We start from the raw sequence: 22,848 nt of genomic DNA, 5'->3' as shown, positions 1-22,848 counted from the left end.
CAGATCAGGTTTCAGCACCTGTACTGTCCAAGTCACATGATTCTTTGAGACTGGGGAATGCACAGACTCCTGGAAAGTTACACCCACTACATTCCCAGGAGTCTGTGCGGTGTAGGTTAGGAAGCATTAAGCACCTAGGTGCAGGAAGTGGGAAGATTAACTATTCTGCCTAGCAACAACACTTTGAAGGCATCTAAAAGAAAAAAAATTTTTCGTAAAGGACTAATGACATTTTTTTAAAACTACTGATGTAATGTTATATTTATGGGTGGAACTCTACTTTAACAGAATAGAACTATAGTACAAAAAGCACGCTCTTACCATCAAAACCTGAGTTTTAATTGCTTTAAATGCAGTTGGGGTTAAATGCAGTTTGCAAATATAATTAAAGCTCCAGTGCCGTGGCCATAGACCCCGTCGGCACAGTGTGGTCCCTAACTCTACTCTATCAGAGCGCCCATCTCGGGACATATATAGCAATGGATATATCAGTAAATAGAAGAGTGTACACAAAGCTACAAAGTGTTTATATTGCACAGGCCTGGCCAAGTTAGGATCCAGTGCATGAAGGAAGGGAGGGGAATGTGGGTTACAATGAAACTGCAGCTGCCTAGGAGTTTAGCTCTGGTTTCTGGTAAACCTCATTTTAAGAACAACTATTGCTACTTTCTCTCCCCCGGGTGCTCTTCCCTTCTTTCTGTTTCTCCTATTGCTGTAGCCATGCTCGCACCCACACTCCTCCTTATCCCTCTCCTCCTCACTTTCTTCCTCGCTCCTGGCACGCCTCTTGTTTTCTCCTGGTCACATCTGTTCCAAGTGTGTGCGAGGGTTGCTCAGAGTAGTGTTACCCTGGGGAGTTCTGCAACTATTTCTGCAGTTTAAAGCAAAGAGAGCACTTGGGGAGGGGGGTGCGGTGGAAAACATTGCTCACTAAATATTGGAAAAGTCATGCTGTTTCTGTATTCCTTCAGAACACTCGTGTGCCAATTGCTATAAACTTTATATCCATTGTCCATAACAGTTTAATGGTAGCATATTATTTGCACTAATCCTTCTATTTTCCAAAGGAGAGAAAGAGACAAAATATTGAGAGGTGATTTTGTTTTCCTCTAAAAACCCTCAAAAAATGCACTAACTTTTACTAGCATGGGTAATAACATAACGGGTAGGTACACTCCAGTAAAAAAGAAAAAGGAAGCATTGGGGGATTCCCTCTTTCTTAGGAATGTACACATATATGCAGTGCCGATCCTGACCTCCCTGGGGCCCGAAGCAAAATGACTCTAGTAATTTGAGGGGCCCTCTGCAGCTTTGCAGGGCCCTAAGCTGCTTGCATAATGAGCCTATAGGGCCGATCGGCCCTGCATATATGGGTGGCTCCATGGGCTCCTGGAAGGCAGTAGAGCTACCCAGAAACTAGGGACCTGGGGCAGCGGTCAATGGGTCTGTTCAACTACAAATAAATCAAGATTTGCACTTTTATTAGCGTGGTTAATAACTTTGGGCCAGATTCACAGACATCGGCGTATGTTTGAGCGGGCGTAGCGCATCTCATATGCGCTACGCCGACGTAACATAGAGAGGCAAGACCAGTATTCACAAAGCACTTGCTCCCTAAGTTACGGCGGCGTAGCGTAAATGGGCCGGCGTAAGCCCGCCTAATTCAAATTTGGAAGGTAGTGGGCGTGTTGTATTATAATTAACCGTGAACCCATGTAAATGAATGGCCGGACGAACGGCGCATGCGCGCGCATGCTCAGAGTCACGTCGCATATACTCCCTAAGATACGACGGCTCAATGCGTACGACGTGAACGTAACCTACGCCCAGCCCCATTCACGTACAACTTACGTAAACGACGTAAAATACGACGCTGTTCCGACGTTTCCGACGTCCATACCCTAACATGACTTACCCCTGCTTTATGAGGGATAACTTTACGCCGGACGTACGCCTTACGTAAACGGCGTAGCTTACTGCGACGGGTGCAAGTACGTTCGTGAATCAGCGTATCTAGGTCATTTACATATTCGACGCGTAAATCAATGGAAGCGCCCCTAGCGGCACCCAATATGCACCCAAGATACAACGGCGTAGGAGACTTACGTCGGTCGGATGGAGCCAGAATTCAGGCGTATCTGGTTTTAAGAATACGGCACATAGATACGACGGCGCATCCAAGAACTTACGCGGCGTATAAGAAGATACGTCGGCGTAAGTCGTTCGTGAATCTGGCCCATAATGTGTATACTTCAGTTAAAACTAAAAAAATAAGTCTTGGGGAGATTCCTTCATTCCTAGAAACATACACGTATGGGTGGCTCTATGGACTAATGAAAGGCAACAAAGCCTCCTATAAACCAGGGGCCTGAGGCAGCAGTCAATGGATCTGTTCAGCTGCAAAGAAATTTGGATTTGCACTGAAGGTAGGTACACTCCAGTCAGGCCCGTCGCTACAAAGCAGGCAAACCAAGCAATTGCTTGGGGCCCCTTGCCGTCCTTGCTGCGCTTCCTATATGCTTCAGCCGCCTGAACGCTCTATAGAGAGCCTGCCGCACTACTGCCTCGAGTCGACACTTCCCCTTCTCTGTAGTGTGGCCGAGCTCCTCTTCCTTCCTCCTTTCAGTCCGGACTCCGGCCGTGTACCGCGCGGTAAAGGAGATTCAGTTTCCAGTTCCCGGCCGGACTGACAGGAAGTGCACACTGAGTGCTCACTTCCTTTCAGTCCGGCTGGGAACAGGAAACTGAATCTCCTGCCGCGTGGTACGGACCCGGTAGGGACGTAAAAAGAACATAGGGAGGGAGGGGGGCCCCAGGGGGAGTAAAAAGAACATGGGGGAGGCTTTGCGTGCATGAGTGCCGGGGGGGAGAGTTGGGGGACCTCCATGTCCATTTTGCTTGGGGCCCCCAAATTCTTTCAAACGGCCCTGACTCCAGTTAGAACTAAAAAAGGAAGTCTTGGGAAGATTCCTTCATTCCTAAGAACTTACACCTATGGGTGGCTCCATAGGTTCCTGGAAGGCAACAAACCTCTCATAAACCAGGCACCTGGGGCAGCGGTCAATGCATCTGCTAAGCTACAAACAAATTAAGATTTGCAATTTCATTAGCTTTGTTAAAGGGGTTGTAAAGGTTTGTTTTTTATTTTCTAAATAGGTTCCTTTAAGCTAGTGCATTGTTGGTTCACTTACCTTTTCCTTCGATTTCCCTTCTAAATGTTTTTTTTTTCTTTGTCTGAATTTCTCACTTCCTGTTCCTCCTCAGTAAGCTTGCCCCCATCATCCGAGCCGTTCTGGTTGGGGGTTAACGTGCCACACATTTGTGGTAGTGTTACATTTTAAGGATGTTAACTTGCTGCGCATTTTTACTGGCATGTTGTACACTTGCAGATCACTTGAAGGACAAGTTCTAGTGGACACTTTTCCAATTTGTAGCAAATTTGCATGGAAAGTCTCTAGCAAGAGCAAAGTTGCAGCGGTGAGTCTACAGCAAGAGCTCTGCAAGTCTACAGCATGACAATTCAGTCACAGTGACCCCTGTGGTGGGATGACTAGTGCTCTGAACCAGAACTTGCAGCAGACTTGCAAAATGTTTGCAAAGAAAGTTGATCTGGAGTCATGTAATGTGGACTTCCTACAATTGTGCAACAAACTTGTGAAGCCTGACAAGTCTAGCAATAGCTTAGCAAGTCATTTTTAAACTTGCAGCACAATTGTTTGCTATCTGGGAGATGGACTGTGATGACCAACTCTCGGGTTCTCAATGTACAATAGAGGCCAGCCTTGAGCGGAGGTATGGATCTGTGTGTCTTTCTACCCATCTTTCCTGCTACTCCAAACCTGAGAAACCTACTTCTGATCTCCTGGGCCCCCAGCAGCACCTACTGGTTCCTCCATTCATTACAGGATACAATAGTCACATGGAGGCCAACCAGTGAGAGCTGTGAGGGATCCAGGAGATCCACCCTTCCGGATGTGTTGGTTTCCCTTTGGATGTCAGCAGATTTCTCAGGATTGGAATGGCATTTTCTGGCACGGACAGCAGGAAAGTGTCTCTTTAACCACTTAAGCCCTGGATCATTTTGCTGGTCACAGACCAGGCCACTTTTTGCGATTCGCCACTGCGTTGATTTAACTGACAATTGCGCTGTCGTGCGACGTGGCTCCCAAACAAAATTGACCTCCTTTTTTTCCCACAAATAGAGCTTTCTTTTGGTGGTATTTGATCACCTCTTCGGTTTTTATTTTTTGTGCTATAAACAAAAATAAAGTGTAAATTTTGAAAAAAGATGCAATATTTTTAACTTTTTGCTATAATAAATATCCCCAAAAAAATATATATATAAAAAAAAAAAATGTCCTCAGTTTAGGCCGATATGTATTCTTCTACATATTTTCGTTAAAAATAACCGCAATAAGCGTTTATTTTGCGCAAAAGTTATAGGGCCAGATTCACAGAGCAAGTACGCCGGCGTATCTACTGATACGCCGGCGTACTTTCAAATTTCCTGCGTCATATCTTTAGTTTGAATCCTCAAACCAAGATACTATGGCATCTGGGTAAGATCCGACAGGCGTACGGCCTCGTACGCTTTCGGATTGCAGATGCAATACTTCGGCGTCTGCTGGGTGGAGTTCGCGTAGTTTTCTGCGTCGCGTATGCAAATGAGCTTTTTCAGACGATCCACGGTCGTCGCATTCTCTTACGTCGTCTCTAGTCGGCTTTTTCCGGCGTATAGTTAAAGCTGCTATTTTGTGGCGTATAGATAGACTTGCCATGTTAAAGTATGGCCGTCGTTCCCGCGTCGAAATTAGATTTTTTTATTTTTTTTGCGTAAGTCGTCTGTGAATAGGGATGGACGTAAGTCACGTCTAAGTTAAAAAAATTACGTCGTTGCGAAACCCGCCCCCAACCCGCCCAATTTCAAATACGCCGCCGTAACTTACAGCGCGAATTCTTCCTGGATTCGAAGTTAAGCCAGGTAAGATACGGCGGCGTAGCGTATCTCTGATACACTGCGCCTGTATGTGAATCTGCCCCTTTGCGTCTACAAAATAGGGGATAGTTTTATGGCATTTTTATTAATTATTTTTTTTTTACTAGTAATGGCGGCGATCAGCGATTTTTATCGTGACTATGAAATTATGGCGGACACATCGGACACTTTTGACACATTTTTGGGACCATTGTCATTTTTACAGCGATCAGTGCTATAAAAATGCACTGCTTACTGTGAAAATTACACTGGCAGTGAAGGGATTAACCACTAGGTGGCGCTCTAGGAGTTAAGTGTGTCCTAGTGAGTGCATCTGTTAGGGGGCGTGGCTTACCGTGACACGTCACTGATCGTTTTTCCCGATAAAAGGAAGCTGTGTTCACTGTAATGTCACTAGGAAGACTGGGGAAATGCACACGGACATCGCGGGCTGGATTCAGATACATCGGCGTATCTGTCCGCCCGGCGTAATGTATCTGAGATACGTTACGCCGCTCTAACTTTGGGCGCAAGTTCTTTATTCAGAAAGAACTTGCGCCCTTAGTTACGGCGGCGTAACGTATCTGTTGCGGCGTAAGGCCGCGTAATTCAAATGGGGATGTTGGGGGGGCGTGTATTATTTAAATCTAACTTGACCCCGCGTTTTTGACGTATTATTTGAACGGCGCATGCGCCGTCCGTAAAATATCCCAGTGTGCATTGCTCTAAATGACGTCGCAAGGACGTCATTGGTTTCGACTTGAACGTAAATTACGTCCAGCCGTATTCGCGAACGACTTACGCAAACAACGTAAAAAATTCAAAACTCGGCGCGGGAACGACGGCCATACTTAACATTAGCTACGCCTCATATAGCAGGGGTAACTATACGCCGGAAAAAGCCGAACGCAAACGGCGTAAAAAAAAAGCTCCGGGCGGTCGTTCGTTTCTGAATCGGCGTAAATCCTCATTTGCATATTCCTCGCGTAAAACGTACGGAAGCGCCACCTAGCGGCCAGCCTGGAATTGCAGCCTAAGATCCGACGGTGTAAGACACTTACACCTGGCGGATCTTAGGGATATCTATGCGTAACTGATTCTCTGAATCAGTCGCATAGATACGACCGGCGGAACTCAGAGATACGACGGCGTATCAGGAGATACGCCGTCGTATCTCTTTCTGAATCCGGCCTCGAGTCCGCAGGACCCGCTGTCGGAGTCACGGAGCTCGCGGCGGGCGCCCACAATGCCGCTTCTTAAAGGGGACGTTGATATACGTCCTTTTGCCTGCCCCTGCCATTCTACTGACGTATATCTGCGTGCGGCGGTCGGCATGTGGTTAAACACTGTCACTGGTCTTTTGTTTATCTTATCATGCAGAACGGTCAGACTAGTAAATGCAGCTTGTCCATAAATAATAATGTATTATATTTCTATTTTTCCAAGTACAGTTTTCTTCTTGTACCCCATTGTGTAAGTGACTCAGAACTCGCAGCGAAGCTCTTGCTGTTGGCTGTTTGTCTTGGTGATGATCCTGATGCTAAATATAAATATTCCATCTTTTTGGGAGTTCATCTACTAATCTTCTATCAGCCAGATGTTGTGCTAACCACTTATGAAGTGCAGGGAGCCAGCTGTGGAGGTCCGCTGTACTCCTCCTCCACTATGCCCTAAACAGCAGGACATATTAGAGTTGGACTCTCAACCCCCCGAGTTCTCTCCCACCTTCCTTCCTTTGTTACTGATTAAACATGACATTATACTGCATATATGCAGCCTGAATATATGTATCATGTATATACTACATGAGCTGCTGTAATAGAAGTCACAGTAGGCTTGTATTTGTGGCCAAAAGAAGTTAAAGTAAAACTATGGCCTCCCATAAAAAATATGAGCTGCAGCACTTAAAGTGATATTAAAAGCAAAAAAATTTTTTTTAACCACTTAAGGACCGGACCAATATGCTGCTAAATGACCCAAGGGGTTTTTACAATTCGGCACTGCGTCGCTTTAACAGACAATTGCGCGGTCGTGCGACGTGGCTCCAAAACAAAATTGGCGTCCTTTTTCTCCCACAAATAGAGCTTTCTTTTGGTGGTATTTGATCACCTCTGCGGTTTTTATTTTTTGCGCTATAAACAAAAATAGAGCGACAATTTTGAAAAAAATTCAATATTTTTTTACTTTTTGCTATAATAAATATCCCCCAAAAATATATAAAAAAACATTTTTTTTCCTCAGTTTAGGCCGATACGTATTCTTCTACCTATTTTTGGTAAAAAAATCGCAATAAGCGTTTATCGGTTGGTTTGCGCAAAATTTATAGCGTTTACAAAATAGGGGATAGTTTTATTGCATTTTTATATATTTTTTTTTTTTTACTACTTATGGCGGCGATCGGCGATTTTTTTAGTGACTGCGACATTATGGCGGACACTTCGGACAATTTTGAGACATTTTTGGGACCATTGTCATTTTCACAGGAGAAAATGCATTTAAATTGCATTGTTTATTGTGAAAATGACAGTTGCAGTTTGGGAGTTAACCACAGGGGGCGCTGAAGGAGTTTTGTTTCACCTAGTGTGTGTTTACAACTGTAGGGGGGTGTGGCTGTAGGTGTGACGTCATCGATCGTGTCTCCCTATAAAAGGGATCACACGATCGATGCAGCCGCCACAGTGAAGAACGGGGAAGCCTTGTTTACACACGGCTCTCCCCGTTCTTCAGCTCCGGGGACCGATCGCCGCACTCCAGCGGGGATCGGGTCCGCGGGACCCGCGGTCCCAGAGCTTCAGACCGGCTCACTGGCTGTGATGAATTGAGGAATAGGAGTCCCCGGAGAGCCAATGCTCTCCTGCACATTGCTGGATCAAGCTCAGGTAAGTATTAGGGGGGGTTGCTGCACACAGAAGGTTTTTCTTAACTTCATGCATAGAATGCGTGAAGGTAAAAGAAAAACTTCAGCCTTTAGAGTGACTTTAAAGTGTTTATAAAGATAAAAGGTTGTTTTACCTTGCAACTGCCCCCTGCAGCCCCCTCTAAATACATACCCGAGCTCGATCTCGATCCAGTGATCTGTCCAAGAGCTCCTCATTGGCTCAGATACAGCAGTAGGAGCCATTGGCTTCTGCTGCTGTCAAGTCCTACTCTGTGTGTCTTAAGGACAGAGTGCGGCTCGGAAGCAAGCTCACAGAACTGCCCCCATAGCAAACAGCTTGCTGCGAGGACACTCAACGGGGATGGGGGGAGCCAGGAGCACCATCGAGGGGCCAAAAAATAGGAGGAACAGGGCTGCTCAGTGCGAAAACATTGTAAGTATAACATGTTTGTTATTTTAAAACAAACAAAAAAATCTTTAATATTTCTTTAACCACTTGCTTACTGGGCACATATACCCCCTTCCTGCCCAGATGAAATTTCAGCTTTCGGCACTGTGTTGCTTGCGCGGACGTATAACGTGGCTCCCAAACAAAATTAACGTCCTTATTTTCCCACAAATAGAGCTTTCTTTTGGTGGTATTTGATCACCCCTGTGTTTTTTATTTTTTGCGCTATAAAAAAAAAAGGGTGACAATTTTGAAAAAAACACAATATTTTTTACTTTTTGCTTTAATAAATATCCCAATGTTTTTATTTATTTTTTTCTCAGTTTGGGCCGATATGTATTCTTCTACATATTTTGTGGGGAAAAAATCGCAATAAGTGTATAGTGATTGGTTTGTGCAAAAGTTATAGCAGCTACAAAATAGGGGATAGAATTCTGACTTTTTTATTTTATTGTTTTTTTTTTACTAGTAATGGCAGCGATCTGCGATTTTTATCGGGACTGCGATATTATGGCGGACACATCGGACAGTTTTGACACATTTTTGGGACCATTCACATTTATACAGCGAACAGTACTTTAAGTATGCACCGATTACTGTATAAATGTGACTGGCAGGGAAGGGGTTAACACTAGGGGGCGAGGAAGGGGTTAAATGTGTACCCTGGGAGTGACTCTTACTGTGGGGGGAGGGGACTGACTGGGGGAGGTGACCGATGGTTGTCCCTTTATACAAGGGACACACCATCGGTCTCCTCTCCCTGACAGGATGTGGATCTCTGTGTTTACCCAGGGGTCAAGTCTTGGGGAAAAAAGTGTGGGAACTCCCACCCAAGATCCACTCCCCCACCAAAAAAAAAATGATACGCTCATATGCATAATTACTAAACCGCATTTTTTTTTTCCGATCCACTGTACCTTAGTAATCCTTTATGTTACTGGCCGCTTCCTGTATATAGATTCATCGGGTAGTGTGCGGGTATTCCGTCACTTCCTCGATGCCGCAATGTCTCCTGGGAGCTTTTGTCATTGTTCCCAGGAGACATTGCGGAGGTCTGCCGCGAGTTATCGTGGGATTTAGAAAAAGAAAGTTCATTCTAAATCCCACCATAACTCGCGGCAGACCTCCGCAATGTCTCCTGGGAACAATGACAAAAGCTCCCAGGAGACATTGCGGCATCGAGGAAGTGACGGAATACCCGCACACTACCTGATAAATCCATATACAGGAAGCAGCCAGTAACATAAAGGATTACTAAGGTTTGCCTGCCCCTGACAGTGACTCGAGCTGGGCATCGCCGCTTAGTGAAGGATTGGCTCGGGCAGCTCGGCTGCTCTAGTCCTGCAAAGGGAACTGAGTTCCTGCTGTGAAAAAAGTGCAGGAACTCCATTCCCACGCGTTCCCGCAGGACTTGAGCCCTGGAGGAGAGGACCGCTGCCGCCTGGTTGTGCAGAGCGCGGGGAACATGACAGCTTTCAATTCAATAGCTGTGTTCCCCGCCGCGCGCCATCATATACAGCCTCTCCCCCTGGTCTGGGCACTTTGATAGACAGATCACCCATCCCAGGATTGGACGGGTTATCCGTCTATCAAAGTTTCCCGGACAAGGGAGGAGGGGCTGTATATGACGGCTCGCGGCAGGGAACAAAGCTATTGAATTGAAAGCTGCGCTCTGAACATCCAGGCGGTGGCTCCTCCTCCTCTCCTCTCTTACCCAGCACAGGTAGGCTGCACTGGGGTCAAATGGCTGCACTGGGGACACAGGCTGCAATGGGGACACATGGCTGCACTGGGGACACATGGCTGCACTGTGGATGCACTGGGGACACAGGCTGCACTGGGGACACAAGCTGCACTGGGGACACAAGCTGCACTGGGAACACAAGCTGCACTGGGGACACAGGCTGCACTGGGGACACAGGCTGCACTGGGGACACAAGCTGCACTGGGGACACAGGCTGCACTGGGGACACAGGCTGCACTGTGGCTGCACTGGGGACACAGGCTGCAATGGGGACACATGGCTGCACTGGATACACATAGCTGCACTGGGGTCACATGGCTGAAATGGGGACACAGGCTGCAATGGGGACACATGGCTGCACTGTGGCTGCAATTGGGCCACATGGCTGCATTGGGGACACTTGGCTGCATTGGGGACAGTGTCATTTCATGAGATAATTTATAAGGGCGTGTCTAGGGGTCGGATTTGGGTCGGAACATGGTAGGGGTTGGGTGGGGCAACTGGTGGCGAGTAACCCTTGAGGCCTGGCTAGTAGCTCAGGACTTGACATTTTGAGCCCTGCATTAAAGTTTATGTGCGTGTAAAGGCAGGTGTCCCAATACTTTTGGTAAAATAGTGTACATAACAATACAATGCACATCAATGCTTTTTAATGGGGTGCATTTTTAACAACCTAGTTCATTGCATTTATTGTCACAGTTTCCATCAAGTATCTTCCATAGAAATGAATGGCACGTAAAACTCCCCCCAAAAATAAATGAAAATCCCACTTGGACAATATATAAAAGCCAAGGTGTGATCAGATCTGAGCTCTCATGCTTTATGCTGGCCTTTCAAAAACAAATCCAAGTTTTTCCAACAGTGGAATACTATCTGTGCTTGGAAAAAAAGAAATGAAAGAAAACCGGTGTCATTGTTTCCATTGTACAGAACATTTCCACAGACAAACACGGCCTTGTCCAGGAAAATTAATTGATACATTTTCCACTTAAAAATACATCAATGTGAACTATAAATCTGAAAATCAGCCCACAGCTACACCGCTAATTAGCGCTCTCTGATACTGGAAGATTTACCTTGCTGACAGTGATCTCATTACAGCGGGTATAGAAAAGAATCACCCCCTGTAAATCATCACATGCTGCTGAAATGAAGACAGACACGATTTTTGTTTTATCCGGCTGTATTAACTCTTATAACATCCAAGTGAAAGATATAACACCAACATGCAGAGGCGGTCGGTGGTATATTTTTTTACACCGGTCGGTCCAGTCACCTGCAGACCCCCCCCTCTCCCCGATATGTCGGGGGCGGTCACCAGCCCCGCACTTGCCCCATCTAGGTCCGGGCGATGAACAGCAGCTTCCCCCACGTCTCCCCCTTCTCGGCATCTCAAACGCTTCCGCTGTGCATTTCCTCTCTCCTAGGTGGCCAGTAGGATCGCTTCTCCTATCTGCCAATCGGGTAACGGGTGGCCGGGAGGAGAATCAGAAAGACAATAGCTAATATTTATTTGCTGTTGCCACACAAGTGGGTGGGCTTGTGTCCAGGGCCGGATTCCCGACAAGGCCACCGAAGCCAGGCCTGGGGGCGGCGCCGGTTGTAACACACAGTACACAGTACCTATGGGTTAGCCTTATTATAGGCTTACCTATAGGTACAAACACACAAGGGGAATTTACTTTCTCTTTAACCACTTAAAGCGGAGTTCCGGCCACAATTTCACTTTTTATATATAAATACCCCTGTAATACACAAGCTTAATGTATTCTAGTAAAGTTAGTCTGTAAACTAAGGTCCGTTTTGTTAGGTTGTTACAGCATTTAGACACTTTATAAAATAGAAATTGACTGGGGCCATCTTAAGTGTGGGCATCATGAAGCCAGACTGTATGACTTCCTGGATTTCAGCCTTGCAGATCTGGAACATGCTCAGTGCTGCACAAGCAGTGTAATAGGTTTCAGATCAGGTTTCAGCACCTGTACTGTCCAAGTCACATGATTCTTTGAGACTGGGGAGTGCACAGACTCCTGGAAAGTTATACCCACTACATTCCCAGGAGTCTGTGCGGTGTAGGTTAGGAAGCTTAAGCACCTAGGTGCAGGAAGAGGGAAGATTAACTATTCTGCCTAGTTTTTCTTAAAGGACTAATGACATTTTTTTAAAACTACTGATGTAATGTTATATTTATGGGTGGAACTCCACTTTAAGCCCCGGACCATTTGGCTGGCCAAAGACCAGAGCACTTTTTGCGATTTGGCACTGTGTCACTTTAACTGACAATTGCGTGGTCGTGCGACGTAGCTCCCAAACATAATTGATGTCTTTTTTTCACCACAAATAGAGCTTTCTTTTGGTGGTATTTGATCACCTCTGCGGTTTTTATTTTTTGTGCTATAAACAGAAATAAAGCAATAATTTTGGAAAAAAAATGCAATATTTTTTAAATTTTTGCCCTAATAAATATCCCCCAAAAATATATAAAAAAATAAGTTTTTCCTCAGTTTAGGCTGATGCGTATTCTTCTACATATTTTTGTAAAAAAAATCACAATAAGCGTATATTGATTGGTTTGCGCAAAAGTTAAAGCGTCTACAAAATAGGGGATCGTTTTATTGCATTTTTATAAAAAAAAAAACATTTTATCGTGACTGCGACATTATGGCGGACACATCGGACACTTTTGATGCCATTTTGGGACCATTGTCATTGATACAGCGATCAGTGCTATAAAAATGCACTGATTACTGTAAAAATTACACTGACAGTGAAGGGGTTAACCAGTAGGGGGCACTGAAGGGGTTAAGTGTGGGAGTGCTTCTGACTGTAGGGGGGGATGGGCTGTGTGTGACACGACACTGATCACCGCTCCCGATTGCAGGGAGCTGTGATCAGTGTCCTGTCACTAGGAAGAAAGGGAAAATGTTTACATCAGCATTTCCCTGTTCCTTCCTCTTCGTGAGACGATTGGGGGTATCCCCGCGGACATCGGGAACCACGGAGCTCATGGCGGGCGCGCGTGCCCACAATGCCGCATCTTAAAGGGCATAGGTGTGCGCAGCCTATTGCATTAGGGTGTGCACCCCAAAGTGCAAACACACACTACCGATCACTCACTACCGATCACTCACCATGTTCATTCAGAAAGGGAAGGGGCTGATACATACATATTTACCGGCCCCTTCCCTCGCTCATCCTAAAACATCTCTGCAGCAGCTGGCAGGCGGGGAGAGGAGGGAAGCCAGCGGTGCTACAGAGGTAAGGAGTGGGGAGCCAGGGCGGTAGGGGGAATCTGTGCTGCACAGAATGATTAGGGTGTGCCTGGGCACACGCCTATGTTAATGGGGGTGTACAGGTACGTCCCTCTGCCCACAGGAGCCATTGTGTCTACGTATATAGTCGTGCACTGGTCCTTAAGTGGTTAAAACAGACAAGGGTGTAAAGGCCCCAAATGTAAGCAACTAAATGCGGTACATTGCGAGGATATTCATTTTGCATGGTACCCCAGTGCACACAACACACATGCATTTTAATGCACAGGTGTGGCTTGTCTATGTACTGTGTTGCGCTGCATTTACAAAAATGCTTTGAAGTCAATTTTAGCTTCACATCTATATTTAAAAACAGGTAGCTTTACTAAAGAATCCGCTTAAAAGATCCAGCTATGCGGTTTGAAGGTTGGTGTACATTTTCAGCACACCTTGGTGCCAGAACGAAAATTACTCTTGTGCACATACGTGAGAGTGATGTCATTCCCCCACTGACCAATCAAGATGGCTGAAGACCCTACACCTGAAGGAAGTCACGGGAAAGAAGGGAGCTTGTGGATATTTGTTCTCTTTAATTCAGATTTATTAGTACCGTATTTGCCGGCGTATAAGGCGACCCCCTAATTTTCCAGCTAAAATGTTGGTTTTGGGATATACCGTGTATAACGCGCACCCCAACCTTAGAAAGGTAGTTTTGGGAAAAAAGAAAACTTACATTTTTGCCCTGCATCCATCGGCGGCCTTTTCCGGCGTCCGTCTGCGGCCTTGCACGGGGTCCGTCCAGCCTTGTGGGTGTCCGTCTGCGGCTTCCTTGCGCGGGGTCCGTCCAGCCTAGAGGGTGTCCGTCTGCGCCTTTGGAGGTGTCCGTCTGCGGCCTCCATCCAGGTGTCTGTCTCCGACCAGCGCTTCCGTCTGCGAGTCCATCCGCACCTTGCCCTGGGTTGCAGCGGTGTCTGTTTTTTGATTTGGCGCAGAGAGGAGCCGGATTTCCTGTGTGTTCGGCTCCTCTCGGCTTGTCTCGGCTCCTTTTGCTTGGCTGCGGGCGGAGCCGAGCGTGGCCGAGCCTAGCCGAGTGCGCAGTACACTCTGCTCGGCTCTAGGCTGCAGTGGGCGGAGCCGAGCGTGACCGAGTGCACAGTACACTCGGCTTGGATTGGCTCTAGGCTCAGAGACGATTTTCCCCTGATTTTAAGGGGAAAAAAGTGCGTGGTATACGCCAATAAATACGGTACTCGCCGTATAAGACAAAACCTCACTGTGCTATTGCCTCACCTCACTGTGCCATTGCCTCACCTCACTGTGCCATATCCTCACCTCACTGTGCCATATCCTCACCTCACTGTGCCATTGCCTCACCTCACTGTGCCATTGCCTCACCTCACTGTGCCATTGCCTCACCTCACTGTGCCATTGCCTCACCTCACTGTGCCATATCCTCACCTCACTGTGCCATATCCTCACCTCACTGTGCCATATCCTCACCTCACTGTGCCATATCCTCACCGTGCCATTGCCTCTCCTCACCGTGCCATTGCCTTGCCTCACCTCACCGTGTGATTGCCTCACTGTGCCATTGCCTCACATCGCCGATCTTCATTACTTTATGCCTGGCAGAGTGAGTCAGACTGCGGGCGTCCATTTTTTAAAAGCCGCGCCTCTTCCTCGTGCTGTTCCGTGATAGGTGGAACACTCAGTTTCCCAGCAGAGCCTGTGTTCAGTGTTCCCGCCTATCACGGGCGTCCTCTCGTCCGAGGCTGACGACGAGACGATGTCCGTAATAGGCGGGTCACTGAGCCTATCACGGAAGGAGGTGCGGCTTTTAAAAAATGGACGCCCGCAGTCTGCATCCGGCATATAAGACGACCCCCGATTTTTGAGCCAAATTTTTAAGTATAAAAGGTCGTCTTATATGCTGGCAAATACGGTTGTCTGTTAGCAACTTTTAAAACGGACATAAATGCTAAATAATAGGATGGAATTATAATTTCTTTCAAACGGTACGGCACATCAGCGTTCCTAAATCACATTATGTGTTGAGTAAAACAGTACGCCCTTGTTTGCCATGACTTAAAAAGAACTGCTGCTTCCAACCTCATCTGACCTGCGTCATGGGATGCATGTGGGGGGCGTGGGCTTTGATCAGACCTTGTCACTTTGTAGGGTGACAGAGTCTCTTTGAGAGCTATGTGTGGACAATTCCTTTTCTTCTAGTAATGTGAGAAGGAAGGTGATGATGCCTGTGATAGAATCTGGGCCGGGGATGCAAACACTCATCTCCCAGAAAAAAAGACATTTCACTTTGGCTGGCCCCACCTTAAACGCTTTGTATCGCCTCTCTATAATATCAATATCCTAAGTGTTCGGCTTGGCAGGGAATGGATGAGGATTCTTAATCTATTCCCTGCCAAACTGAACATTGTACAGTCATAGGGCCAGATTCACAAAAGAATTACGCCGGCGTATCTATTGATACGCTGCGTAATTTTAAATTTCCCGAGTCGTATCTTTGTTTTGTATCTACAAAACAAGATACGACTGCATCTGGGATCGATCCGACAGACGTACGTCTTAGTACGCCGTTGGATCGTAGATGCATTTTTTCCGCCGGCCGCTAGGTGGCGTTTCCGTCGAATTCCGCGTTGAGTATGCAAATTAGCTAGTTACGGCGATCCACAAACGCACGTCCGCCCGGCGCTTTTTTTACGTCGTTTGCGTTCGGCTTTTTCCGGCGTATAGTTACCCCTGCTATTATGAGGCGTACTCAATGGCCCAGATTCAAGAAGCACTTGCGCCCGCGCAACCATAGGTTACGCAGCGCAAGTGCTTACTTGCTCCGGTGTAACGAGTGCTCCTGATTCAGGAACCTCGTTACACCGACTGCAGGCTAAAATCTGCGCGGCATAAGGCTCTTATGCCTCGCAGATTTTAGGCTGCATTCTTGCGGGGGCCGCTAGGGGGCGCTCCCATTGTGTATCAGCGTGTAGTATGCAAATTGCATACTACCACTGATTCACAAGCTTGCGCGGGCCCCGCGCAAGCCAGGTACGGAGTTTCCGTACGGCTACTTTTAGCGCAAGGCTGCCCCTTCTAATAGGGGCAGCCAATGCTAAATTTGAATTTCACGGCGTTTGCGTAAGTGAAACGTGAATGGCGCTGGACGCCATTCACGTTCACTTAGAAGCAAATGACGTCCTTGCGACGTCATTTGCCGCAATGCACGTTGGGAAAGTTTCCCGACGGAGCATGCGCTGTACGCTCGGCGCGGGAGCGCGCCTAATTTAAATGATTCCCGCCCCGGCGGGATCATTTAACTTGCGCGCGCTTACGCCGGGCAAATTTGCCGGCGCGCCCTCCCAATTCACGTAGCTACTGCTCCGTGAATCGAGGGCAGCGCAAAATATTTGCGGGGGCGCAGGGCAAAATCGTTGCCCTGCTCCCCCGCAAATATCGCGCAATTCTACCTGAATCTGGGCCATTGTTAAGTATGGCTGTCGTTCCCGCGTCGAATTTTGTTTTTTTTTACTTCGTTTGCGTAAGTCGTTCTCGAATACGGCTGTACGTCATTTACGTTCACGTCAAATCCAATACGTCCTTGCGGCGTAATTTGGAGCAATGCACACTGGGATATTACGTTAAAAAAAACGTAAAAAACGCGGGGTCAAGACAAATTTAAATACTACACGCCCCCAACATCCCAATTTGAATTACGCGGCCTTACGCCGCAACAAATACGTTACGCCGCCGTAAATAAGGGCGCAAGTTCTTTCAGAATACAGAACTTGCGCCCAAAGTTACAGCGGCGTAACGTATCTGGGATACGTTACACCAGCAGAAAGATCCGGCCCATAGTGTTCTAATACAACGCAGAAGAGGGTTAGGCTTGACCAGTCAGTCTCCTTCCCATATACAGGTCTGTATGATTCCTATGTTCTATGCATTATTCATTACTTAACATTTGGGTGACCTCACATTTCATTATGTTAAGTGGAACTGTTTTTTTTTTTTTTTTTATAATTCAATTAATTAACCTAAGCTCTGTCCAAGAAATAGATAGAATGGGGTGTCTGTTTTCTTTCATATTCTCATTGTGTCACGTGTCCTTTTCTGATTGTTCAGAAGCTGAACTCCAGCTTTACAGCCTCCTATATTCTAATAAAATTGTTTTCACTGAACACTGAGAGCTTCCCACAGAGTGCATTAGGAAGCAGCAGCACGCCAGATAGAACCAATAATATTGGGGCTGGTATATACACTATACTACCAAAAGTATTGGGACGTCTGCCTTTACACGCACATGAACTTTAACCACTTGCCCAGTGCCCACAGCAGTACGAGAATATACGTCCTCCCCTTTGTGCGGTGATATCTGAATGATGCCTGCAGCTACAGGCATCATTCAGATATCACCGTCTTCAGCCGGCGATTCTGTGCACAATAAGAATGATCAAAGCGGCAGTTCCACCTCTTGATCGTTCTTATAGGCAGCGGGAGGGGACGTCCCCCCTCCTCCCGCCGTCATCCGGTGCTTTTCCGGGCTCTCTCGTGCCATCGGGGGCCCGGAGAGCAAATCGGCCGGCGCTCGCTGAAGAACCATAGAGATGACTGGTGACCATATGGTCACAGTCATCTCTATGACCGTCGAAGGTCCGGGCGCGATGTTATGACGTCACGCCCGGTACCCGAAAGTAAACAAAGCCGCAATCGCGGCTGTCGGTGTGAGATCGGTGAATTCACCGATTTCATGCTTGTAAGCCTGGAGGAGAGATGTGGGGTCTTATCTCTCCATAAAGAGGACCTGTCACAGTGATTCATATTACAAGGGATGTTTACATTCCTTGTAATAAGAATAAAAGTGATAAAAAAAAAAAAAAAAAGTGTAAAAATAAAAAAATGAAGTAAAATAAAAATAAAATTAATTTTTTTTTTTTTAAACGCCCCTATCCCCGGTAGCTCGCGCGCAGAAGCGAACACGCATGCAAGTCCCGCCCACATATGTAAACGCCGTTCAAACCCCACATTTGAGGTATCGTCACGTGTCTTAGAGCATGAGCAACAATTCTAGCACTAGACCTCCTCTGTAACTCGAAAATATTAACCTGTAAAAAAATTTAAAGCGTCGTCTATGGAGATTTTGAAGTACCGAAGTTTGGCGCCATTCCATGAGTGTGCGCAATTTTAAAGCGTGACATGTTGGGTATCTATTTACTCGGCGTAACATCATCTTTCACATTATACAAAAAAATTGGGCTAACTTTACTGTTTTGTTATTTTTTAATTCGTGAAACCGTTTTTTTTCCAAAAAAAAGGTGTTTGAAAAATTATTGTGCAAATACCGTGCGAGAAAAAAAGTTGCAATGACTGCCATTTTATTCCCTAGGATGTCTGCTAAAAAAATATATATATAATGTTTGGGGGTTCTGATTAATGTTCTAGCAAAAAAAATGTGATTTTTACATGAAGGAGAGAAGTGCCAAAATAGTATGGTTAACCACTTGTCAACTGCCCACCGTCTTTGAGACTCTGTTGTTCTGGGCGGACATCATATGACGTTGCGCCTTTAAAAGCCACTAGGGTGCGCGCGCGCATGCCCGCCGCATCACCGGGGACCCGATGCGCGTGCTCTGCGGCCACGATGGCCGCCGGGCACCCGCAATTGCCTAGTAACTGAGCAGGACAGTGGATCTATGTGTGTAAACACACAGATCCACGTCCTGTCAGGGAGAGGGGACCGATGGTGTGTCCCTTGTACATAGGGACAACCATCGGTCCCCTCCCCCCAGAGTAAGAATCACTCCCTAGGGAATACATTAACCCCTTGAGCGCCCCCTAGTGTTAACCCCTTCCCTGCCAGTCACATTTATACAGTAATCAATCCATTTTTATAGCATGGATCGCTGTATAAATGTGAATGGTCCCAAAAACATGTCAAAAGTGTCTGATGTGTCTGCCACAATATCGCAGTCACAATAAAAATCAATAATCGCCGCCATTACTAGTAAAAAAAATAATAATAATAATAAAAAATATAAATCTATCCTCTGTTTTGTAGACTCTCTAACTTTTACGCAAACCAATCAATATACGCTTATTCCGTTTTTTTTTTTACCAAAAATATGTAGAAGAATATGTAGCCTAAACTGAGGAAAAAAATTGTTTTAAAAAAAAAAAATAGATATGTATTATAGCAAAAAGTAAAAAATATTGTGTTTTTTTTCAAACTTGTCACTTTTCTTTTGTTTGTAGCACAAGAAATAAAAACCGCAGAGGTGATCAAATACCACCTTAAAGCTCTATTTGTGGGGGAAAAATTATAAAAATTTCATTTGGGTACAGTGTTGCATGAATGCGCAATTGTCATTCAAAGTGTGAGAGCGCTGAAAGCTGAAAATTGGTCTGGGCAGGAAGGGGGTGAAAGTGCCCTGTAGGCAAGTGGTTAATGGCATCCCAGTCTTAGTCCGTAGGGTTCACTATTGAGTTTGCCCCCCCTTTGTAGCTAGCACAGCTTTAACTCTTCAAGCATCCTTTTTGCTGCTCCTTGCAGCTCCTAGTCCGTGTTTTTTTTTTCCAGGAACTCCGCTAAGCGCGTCGGGACCCTTCGGGGTAATACCGCGCTATATTAAGATACCTCTCAACTCTTCTAGTAAGGCTGTCCACAAGGTCAGGTACTCATGTTGGACGAGAAAACCTGACTCGCAGTCTCCGCTGTAATTCATTCCAAAGGTGTTCTATACGGTTGAGGTCAGGACTTTGTGCAGGGCAGTCAAGTCCCTCCACCCCAAACTTGCTCATTCATGTCTTTATAAGCCTTGCTAGATGACTCATCAGCTGTCAGAGGGTTTCCCGCTGACAGTTGAATGTAAAGAAAACATGTCACCAATTAAAAGTTTTAAACAAAAACAGTGTGGGGTCCCCTCAATGCATACCAGACCCTTTACCACGCCAACATGAAAAAAAAATGCATATGGACCCCCCAAAGTCCATACCAGACCCTTATCCGAGCATGTAGTTGGGCAGGTCAGGAAAGTGAGGGGACGAGCCAACGCACCCCTCCCTCTCTCCTGAACTATACCAGGCCACATGCCCTCAACATGGGAGGGGGGTGCTTTGGGGGGCTCTCCTTTTTAGAATCTGGAAGCCCCCGATAAGCCCCCTGCCCGCAGACCCCCACAACCACAGCCCAGGGTTGTGGGAAAGAGGCCCCAACATGGGTACAAAGCAACCTCCCCCAATGTTGAATACACGTGGCCTGGTATGATTCAGGAGGGGGGGCAGACGCTTGTTCCCTCCCTTTCCTGACCTGCCAGGCCGCATGCTTGGATAAGGGTCTTATATGCATTGGGGGAGGGACCCCTACACTGTTTTTTTCTTCATATTCTTTAATTTGCAGCATTTTTCTTTACATTCAGCTGTTGAGCAACCAGCTCAATGCAATAAATTACTGCATTAAAATATGGGGCGAGTCCCCCAGTAGTTATTTACCACATAATTCTTAGTGAATAGCACTTCCAAAACTGATTTAACACAAGAGCTATTTTATTTGCCGTTATTTAACTCTTAGTGAATTGACCCCAGTGTCTAAAAATAGATTACAGGTTCTCTCTAGGGCAGTGATGGCGAACCTCGGCACCCCAGATGTTTTGGAACTACATTTCCCATGATGCTCTTGCACTCTGCAGTTTATTTGAGCATCATGGGAAATGTAGTTCCAAAACATCTGGGGTGCCAAGGTTCGCCATCACTGCTCTACGGTAAGGTGGCCAGATTTTTTAATTAAATCTGGGGACATTTTTTTTTTACTACTATTGGCGGCAATCAGCGGAGCGGAGGAAGATCACTCCGCCAGGGAAGGCAAGGAGATAGGCAGGTGGCTGTCCGGGACTTGAGGCAGAAGAACCTGTGAGTGGAGCTGAATGGGCATGCATTTGAAACTGAAAAAATATTCCCTTTGCTCCGACCAGACCAGAGACTGTCTTTGAAATTGCCCCAGCCCCTGTTTAAATCCAATCCGGGGACAAGACCGGGGACAGACTTGGTCTGGGGACAGTGTCCTCAATCCGGGGACTGGCCCCAGAAACCGGGGATGTCTGGTCACCCTACTCTAGGGTGACTTCCCCTCACTTCCTGTCTCGGTGAAAGGAATCACTGAGACAGGAAGCGAGGGAAAATCTAACCAAAGGTAACACAGTAGTAAAGACATTTCCCTGCTCTATCCAAATAAAAACAAAAGTTGGGGCCCCATTGGATATGAATTATACCGACTTATATTGCTTCAAAGTTTCCTCAACATAAATTGTCTTTTTTAATCAGAGATGGTAGTGGTGTCTATATGAAAATGTATCTCTTTTCAGTTGATCTTGTTCCAAGACAGTCAGTATTTCCATGAAGACCCCATGGTGATGGCTGTAGGTTTGCAGGGAGAAGCAGATAGAGGGGTGTTTGCACAAACTCTGGCTGAACTCACTTCCTCTTCTGGGAGAGCGGCTGACACAGGAACTTGGGAAATGACTTCACAAGTGTCAGAGGTCTTTCCTGAGCATCATCATTGTGTTTTCTAATGTTCACTGGCCTCTCCCAGCCTCCCACAACCTTCCACCAGGCCCTGCTTTCCTCTATCAGTCTTCTCTTTGGGACCACCAAGCCCACTGAGCTTTGTTCTCATATCTGATGAGATATACACTCGGAAAAATCCATGCAAGTTTGGTACCAGAGAACTTTAAGTTTCGGCTACAAACCTTTTCTATGATTTCATTTCAAGGTAATAAAATCGTTTTTTAAAGTGTAATTAGTTCAGCTTTACCAAAAATCACACACTTGGGCATGGGCATCCGCTGAATTTTTTTCAAGGGGGGGCGATTCGGCAGCGGCGATACACAGTCGTATTTAACCATTTCTTCAAACGCTAGCGGGTGTTAAAAGCGCCCCTCTAGTGGCCAAATAGCACAGCTAAAACGATGGTAAAGCGCCGCTTTTTAGCGAGTGAGTGAGTGAGAAACTTATATAGCGCAACACATGCAAACTGAATAGACTCTGGGCCTCTCGGCGCTTTACCAATAACGCGGCAGTGTGAAATAGCTCTTGAGATAATTCAGCTTCACTCCATGCCCGTATAAATATAGCCTAGAGAATGTACAGACCCCCCTTCGGAAAAGATGGACCCCCCCTTCAGCACAGACCTGTCCATTCAGCACAGATGGACCCCCCCCTTCAGCACAGACCCCCCCCATTCTGCACAGAACCCTTCATTCAGCACAGATGGACTCCTCCTTCAGCACAGACCTACCCATTCCACACAGACCCCTCTTTCAGCACAGACCCCCCTTCAGCACAGATGGACCCCCTTTAAGCACATACCCCCCCCTTCAGCACAGATGGACCCCCCCTTCAGCACATACCCCCCTTCAGTACAGACCACCCCCCCTTTAGCACAGATGGACCCCCCATTCAGCACAAACCCCCCCCTTGAGCACAGACGGACCCCCCCATCTCATTCAGTACCTTAGATCAGCCATCAGCGCGGCACAGGCAGAGCAGGTG

General features: G+C 46.5%; 1 protein-coding gene across 3 annotated transcripts in view; it reads left to right on the top strand.

Moving 5' to 3' along the window:
- SEPTIN9 (septin 9) overlaps positions 1–22,848 on the top strand; it is a 421,638-nt gene that overhangs the window by 269,765 nt on the left and 129,025 nt on the right. The gene's annotated exons all lie outside the window — the stretch shown is intronic.

Source organism: Rana temporaria, chromosome 12 (genome assembly GCF_905171775.1).
Source record: "Rana temporaria chromosome 12, aRanTem1.1, whole genome shotgun sequence".
Classification (NCBI taxonomy): Eukaryota; Metazoa; Chordata; class Amphibia; order Anura; family Ranidae; genus Rana; species Rana temporaria.
This window is presented reverse-complemented; position numbering and strand designations above follow the sequence as displayed.